This window comes from Misgurnus anguillicaudatus, chromosome 21 (assembly GCF_027580225.2).
Source record: "Misgurnus anguillicaudatus chromosome 21, ASM2758022v2, whole genome shotgun sequence".
Classification (NCBI taxonomy): domain Eukaryota; kingdom Metazoa; phylum Chordata; class Actinopteri; order Cypriniformes; family Cobitidae; genus Misgurnus; species Misgurnus anguillicaudatus.
The window spans coordinates 55,069,959-55,078,010 of NC_073357.2; the positions used below are offsets into that span (position 1 = coordinate 55,069,959).

At 34.5% G+C, this 8,052-nt stretch overlaps 1 protein-coding gene across 11 annotated transcripts in view; it reads right to left on the minus strand.

Moving 5' to 3' along the window:
* The window catches only part of mical2a (microtubule associated monooxygenase, calponin and LIM domain containing 2a), an 82,158-nt gene extending 74,406 nt beyond the window's left edge, over positions 1-7,752 (minus strand). For all 11 annotated transcript variants that reach the window (XM_055213980.2, XM_055213974.2, XM_055214013.2 and 8 more), the window contains exon 1: positions 7,630-7,752. The gene's annotated coding sequence lies outside the window, so the exon portion shown is untranslated. The remainder of the gene's footprint in view (positions 1-7,629) is intronic.
* Between the last annotated feature and the right edge of the window lie 300 nt (positions 7,753-8,052).

Genomic DNA, 8,052 nt, shown 5'->3' on the forward strand with positions numbered 1-8,052 from the left:
GAAAACCAGGAAGGAACCTCCATCTGATGTGCAGACAAACATTGCGCCTGATAGCTGCATGGCAATCTCAGAAAACAATGTTTCCCAGAATCCCTCACGGGAGCCTAACCTTTCCCCAGCACTCCCAGTTTCATAAGCACAGACATGTGGTTTATGAACCATTGCCAACATTAAAGAAAGCTGTCTTGAACAGAAGTACGAACGATGCGTTATCTACAGTAAGTGAAGAGAAAATCCTTTATTCACACAGAAGTATAAGTGTGAGACGGTGCAGCTGTGGACTGACTCTTGTCGAGACTGTCTGACCCTTTACAGGAGGAAATTTATCTTAAGACACTCATACAAGTTTGGCAGAGCACTCAGGAGGAAAACCATTTGCTGAGATGACTAAGCATTTTAAATGAGTCTCGTTCTTTGGAGGCACCTGTGAAAAATTGGTGAACATAACTAATTTACATATTACGTTGCGCTTATCGTCACTGAAAACATTTATGCAAAACTGACATAAAAATAATGTCACAATGCGAAAATAAAAAACATTAGTACCTCAAAGTAACAAAGGAACGTGCATATTGGTTTCAGGTACATATCTCTACCTCAGCGACTTTGAGCTTGGGAAAGGCGCTTTATAAATAAAACTTTTTTATTATTATTAATATCAATATTAAAGTGACACTCCACTTTTTTTGAAAATACATTCATTTTCCAGCTCCCCTAGAGTTAAACATTTGATTTCTACAGTTTTGGAATCCATTCAGCCAAACTCAGAGTCTGGCGCTACCACTTTTAGCATAGCTTAGCATAATCCATTGAATCTGATTAGATATCGCACTCAAAAATTACCAAAGAGATTTCAATATTTTTCCTATTTAAAATTTGCCTCTTTTGTAGTTACATAGTTTACTAAGACTGACGGAAAATTAAAAGTTGCGATTTTCTAGGTCGATAGGCTAGGAACTATACTTTAATTCTGGCGTAATAATCAAGGACTTTGCTGCCGTAACATGGCTGCAGGAGGCGTAGTGATATTACGCAGCAGCCGAAAATAGTCCCCTGCTATTGAAAGTAACCAAGGGGACTATTTTCGGGCGCTGCGTAATATCATTGGTTATTTTTGAGCGCGATGCTAATGGTCTAGTTGGATTCAATGGATTATGCTAAGCTCTGCTAAAAGTGGTACCGCCAGACCCGGAGATCAGCTGAATGGATTCCAAAACGGTAAGAATCAAATGATCTCGTTTTGTTGCAAAACGAGATAAATCCATTTTTTTACATTTTTGTAAAAACATGTTTATTATTATGTTATCATGTTATTATTTTGATTTATGGTGCTACTTAGCTATATTTTTTAAGTTATGACGGTTTAAATCAAAACAAACCAACTGCAGTTGCATTGAAATTAATTGGAATGCACAACCAAAAAACAAGATTTCTGAACAATTAAAAAAATGGTGGTTATCTCGTTTTGCAACGAAACTCTTCAAATGTTTAACTCCAGGGGAGGTGGAATATGAGCTTATTTTCAAAATAAGTGGAGTGTCCCTTTAATATTAGTATTAATATTAGTATTAATATTACTGAAATGGTACATTTAGGACATTGTACATTCCTGAATGTTTAAGGTATCATAGCAAGATTCACATCACACACAAGGTCATCTGGAGGACATGACGGCCCTATTATACTTCGTGCAGTAGCACCTAATAAATGTTCGGAGATGAACGCACATCCACAGTCAGGACGGTACATTAAAATGATGTTGCTGTATAAACATCCGTGTCTCAGTAATGGGCTCTGAGGATCAGCTTGCATTACAGCAGTGCAAAAATAGTGACACAGAAGAATTGATATCAGAGCGGACAGGCTCAGAATAGACAGGTCTCGTATTCCCGGAGAAAACAAAAAGCACATGGCTATCCGGATGACCTGTAACTAACCTACACTAACTCACACTGACCCTGCTCCTAAATCCATAAAAAATCTTTGATTCAGCAGCAAAAACATGAGAACGTTTTATGATTTGGATGTTTTTATAATCATTTCTTTGGCGCAACGAGTAATGATGATTTACTGCAGTATAATGCAGAATAAGGTAGATATAGGGTTACAGAATAAATAGGAGTAAATCTCAATTTCATGTTGACTGTGACATCACCGATTAAATTGTGTGTTCATGTTATTGATGATATTGTATAGATCATGTTCTCCTAAAGTCCCTATTATCTTGACACTTCATTATTTTTCTGAATAGAGCTGCACATTTTTCACTTTTTGGCATCCCTTTATAAATCGAATGCACAGGAAGCAATGAACTCATGGAACGGCGTTTAAAGAGGAAAAGAAAAGTTCAGAGGTCTAATGCAAAAACACAGCTATCCAGTTTGAAGCCTGCTGAAGGTAATCCTGTTGTCATGGAAACCCTAAATATTGTGTGGCGTGTGATGTATTAAAACACTTTACCGTGATGATGATCTCATAGAGAGAAATGTTGCTTTAATTTAAGGATGATGGGTTATTTAGTGCGTCTGGCACTGGGCTACTTTGGACGCCTGCGATCTCTTTCAGAGCTCCCTGAGATTAAATGAAGGTTTGGTAAAAATCACTAATTACAAACTGAGCGAGTTAGTTACTAGTTAGTTGTCCTTTTAATCACACATTAAGAATAGCAGCTCTGCAACTTAATATTAAACTATAAGAGCTATATTGATGTCAGAAATGCTAAAAAAACATATTAGTTGACATTTTATGCATTTGTGCATGAAGCTTTATTCCACAGAAAATTACTGTACATGCAAAATAGAAAATAATTGTCAAAATATGAACCCAGTTATCACTGGGGCAGTACCCTCTGAAAAGCTCCTAATATGTATCATACCATAGATATGTATTCGGTACTAATATAGAGGTTCTATTATGTACCATTGACGTAGGGACATGTATTTTCGAGGTACTAACATCTATTTTGAGGTACTATTATGTACCTTTGAGGTACTAACATGAATTTTTAAGGTACTAACATGTATTTTTGAGGTACTATTATGTACTTTGAGGTACTCACATGTATTTTCGAGGTACTAACATCTATTTTGAGGTACTATTATGTACCTTTGAGGTACTAACATGTATTTTTAAGGTACTAACATGTATTTTGAGGTACTATTATGTACCTTTGAGGTACTAACATGTATTTTTCGAGGTACTAACATGTATTTTGAGGTACTATTTAATATGTACCTTTGAAGTACTAAAATGTATTTTTGAGGTACTAACATGTATTTTCGAGGTACTAACATGTATTTTGAGGTACTATTATGTACCTTTGAGGTACTAAAATGTATTTTTGAGGTACTAACATGTATTTTCAAGGTACTAACATGTATTTTGAGGTACTATTATGTACCTTTGAGGTACTAAAATGTATTTATGAGGTACTAACATGTATTTTTGAGGTACTATTGAGGTACTAACATGTATTTTCGAGGTACTAACATGTATTTTGAGGTACTATTATGTACCTTTGAGGTACTAAAATGTATTTTTGAAGTACTAACATGTATCTTTGAGGTACTATTGAGGTACTAACATGTATTTTCGAGGTACTATTATGTACCTTTGAGGTACTAAAATGTATTTATGAGGTACTAACATGTATTTTCGAGGTACTAACATGTATTTTGAGGTACTATTATGTACCTTTGAGGTACTAAAATGTATTTTTGAAATACTAACATGTATCTTTGAGGTACTATTGAGGTACTAACATGTATTTTGAGGTACTATTATGTACCTTTGAGGTACTAAAATATATTTATGAGGTACTAACATGTATTTTTTAAAGGTACTATTGAGGTACTAACATGTATTTTCGAGGTACTAACATGTATTTTGAGGTACTATTATGTACCTTTGAGGTACTGTATTGTATTTTTGAGGTACTAGCATGTATTTTTGAGGTACTATTGAGGTACTAACATGTATTTTCGAGGTACTAACATGTATTTTGAGGTACTATTATGTACCTTTGAGGTACTAAAATGTATTTTTGAAATACTAACATGTATCTTTGAGGTACTATTGAGGTACTAACATGTATTTTCGAGGTACTATTGAGGTACTAACATGTATTTTCGAGGTACTAACATGTATTTTGAGGTACTATTAAGTACCTTTGAGGTACTAACATGTATTTTCGAGGTACTAAAATGTATTTTTGAGGTACTATTATGTACTTTTAAGGTACTAAAATGTATTTTTGAGGTACTAGCATGTATTTAAGGTACTATTATGTACCTTTGAGGTACTAACATGTATTTTCGAGGTACTAAATTGTATTTTTGAGGTACTATTATGTACTTTTGAGGTACTAAAATGTATTTTTGAGGTACTAGCATGTATTTTGGAGGTACTATTATGTACCTTTGAGGTACTAACATGTATTTTCGAGGTACTAACATGTATTTTTGAGTTAGTATTATGTACCTTTGAGGTACTAACATGTATTTCTGAAGTACTATTATGTACCTTTGAGGTACAACATGTATTTTCAAGGTACTAAAATGTATTTTTGAGGTACTATTATGTATTTTTGAGGTATTAACATGTATTTTGAGGTACTATTATGTACCTTTGAGGTACTAACATGTATTTTCGAGGTACTAAAATGTATTTTTGAGGTACTATTATGTACTTTTGAGGTACTAAAATGTATTTTTGAGGTACTAGCATGTATTTTTAAAGTATTATTATGTACCTTTGAGGTACTAACATGTATTTTCGAGGTACTAAAATGTACTTTTGAGGTACTAAAATGTATTTTTGAGGTACTAGCATGTATTTTTGAGGTACTATTATGTACCTTTGAGGTACTAACATGTATTTTCGAGGTACTAACATGTATTTTTGAGTTACTATTATGTACCTTTGAGGTACTAAAATGTATTTTTGAGGTACTATTATGTACCTTTGAGGTACTAACATGTATTTTGAGGTACTATTATGTTTTGAGGTACTAATAAGTTCTATATGGTTCCAATATGTACCTCAAAGGTGCAAATCTGTACTTTTTTGAAATGGTACCGTCCCAGTGAGAGCAGGGGTAAATTTTCTCTGACAGTGTATGTATGCTCTCTAGGATCAAACCCATAACCCTTTGAACTACAATGCTCTAACAACTGAACTACAAGAATCTTGTTTCATTTTCCGTTCTAAAAATGCCCTGAATCAAATTTTTCCCATTTTAATTTCCACAAACATTGAACATAAGAGCTCATTAACGTGAATCTTATTACTAGTGTACCCAATTGTGGCTCTTAAATTTATTTTTATTAATTCACCATTTATAAGCTGAAGTTCACTTTTCTTTTCTTAATATCGCTAAAGAATTGTATTACGCCTACATTTTTTAATCGAATCGAGAATTGAATTGAATTGAATCAAACTAAGAGTGTGTGAATCAAAATCAACCTAACCTAACTCTAACATCTGAATCCATACCCAGGTGGTTATTTCCAGTCGTAAGTGTATCATATTTTGGTCTCTAGATTTGGCTCTATAATCTTTAGATCTCTTCTTCAATGTAAATCTTCACTTGCGTCATCATCCACCAGACAAACATGGCCAGTTTGAAGCCCTAATCTAAAGTATAAGCAAAAGTGATTGTGATGCTTGCCTTATAGCAAAAACCAACATTTTCTGCATTCAACACCAAATAAAGGCACATCCTTGGCCGGCTCTTAAACAGACCAGTCTAAGAACAAATTCTCAACAGGCGCTCGACATTCAGATTTACATACAACCTGGTCGTTTTCATGTCTTGCCAAAAGAGATTCTTTCCTCAGTATTACCATCTCTGCGCTGACATCAACATGGCAATAAGCTCAGGCAAAATTCCTCATTTAACAGCAAAATGACGGTGTTGCAGTACAGAGCGTGCAGAACACACGACTGGCAAACCGCACCTGGCAGCATCTGATCTAATCCGTATCCTCATACCAATGCACTGCTATGCGTTACTGAGAACATTCCAGCCAAGCAGACAAAAAGTTTTAAATACAATGTAAAGAATGACGAATGTCTATCAAACTTTCAGTGTGTTGAGGTGATTCAATGTATTGTGCAATGCGTGATAACAACGTACTTTGAATCATGAGAGAGACAGAGAGAAAGAGAGAGAGAGATTCTTAGAGATATTATGAGAGAGGATGTGATTGCTCATCCTCACAGCAAAATATCTCAGATTTTGTGACTACGAATCACAAATCTTAAAGGTTGTTGAAGAACAGCATTTACCGGTGTAAAATTACAATAACACTTTACTGCAGACCTATAATGCCCTGGAAACGTATTCTTAATCATATGCATTGTTGTGCATTACATTTAGAAAAATAAAATATATTGTAATACTTTAAGCAATGCTTTACTGAGGTGACTGCTGGGATTAGAACGTCAGCATTTTTCTGTATGTCGCCCACCGAAAGCAAACTTCAAAATCAGTGTAAACAATACTATGTTTAAAGTCCAATAGGTAAAAATGTGTCAAATATCCAAAACATGGCAACAAAGAGGAATCTGTCAGAAATAAAGTGGTGTACAATTTATCTGCCTCCCAACCGGAGTAAGAGACCCGACAAGAGGACCACAACAAGACCACAGTCTCCCTATATTGAACTTTACACAAGTTTAAGTGCAGGTTAAAGAGCAAACCCCTAAATCTTCTAAAAGAAACATTACAGACACATTTTACACATTTCAATCTTTCATACAACCTATCTTTGAACACCTCTCTGTTTTGTTTGTGTCCCGGAAGCATTTAGAAACTGCACTCTTAATAATAACCACAATCTATTTACAAAACAATGATTACAATGTCATTTAGTCAAATACCTGATAAATATAATGTCAATACAAAAGAAGAACCTACTTCCTCTTCTAGTGTATTGAATGTAATTCTGTACTATAGACTTGATTGACAGTGCGTTCTATACTACATATGCAAATTGATGACGTCAAAGTCAACAATGCATTAATTAAACTTTTATTATGTAATATTAAAATATTGATTTTTAGAAATCTATTAAATCAACACCGTTATTCACCGATCTCAGAAATAACTGTGCTCAATGCTGTTTGAGTCATGTATACTTTTGTAATACAACATCGTGATTTTAAGGGAAAGTGTATAGGGGGAAGTTGACAGCATTACAATATAAGTACTTGAAATATTAAACAAATGTGATTTTTTTATAGTAAACTGTATAGTAGTAAATACTGTAGTGTACTTTAGTTAGGTTCAAAACACTTTAGTATCTAGGAATTTAAACTACTAAGTATATGACAACATTTTAATGTGAAAACCCACATTTACTAAACTTGAGGCACTGATTGAATATCACTACATTTAAAAAAAAAATACATTTTACAACAACGATCTAATAAAACTGCGTTTAGTGAAGGTGAGGTTAAACCGAAACAACCTGTCGAGAATACTGAACTGAAGATGACATTTGCGCAACTCAACGAAAGAAACAAAAGTAGCGATACGATAGCGATCTCTGTCAAAGTGCACGAGTTATACAAGTACAGACTAAAGTTAAGATAAGTGACTGTTTAAAACAGACAAAAGTTACTTACGTGTATCTGTAGGCTATCTGTCCGTAAGAGAGTCTGTCTGTGACTGACTGACTGAATGCACGTGTATGTATGTGTGCCTTGTCTGATCTGAGCTCAGTCTCTCAGACTGCTGGCGGATATGATGCTGCTCATTTTTACAAGATATAATTGACTCAGCACATGTGATGTAGGCTTTCCTATTGGCTGTGTGGTTTACGGTAGAGGTGTAACTCATATTCACATGAAATAATCGCTGATATACTGCAGATATAAGGTAATGACGCGGTTTGAGTAGATGACAGGTAACTGGGTGATCATGATAGTATCATACACGTTAACAAGGTGCATATATAATAAGGTCACGGGTTTGGTCTCAGATGGGCTGAACCATGAACCAGAAAATAACTGATATCGACAAATTTGCATTCTTGAAAAGACGCAATA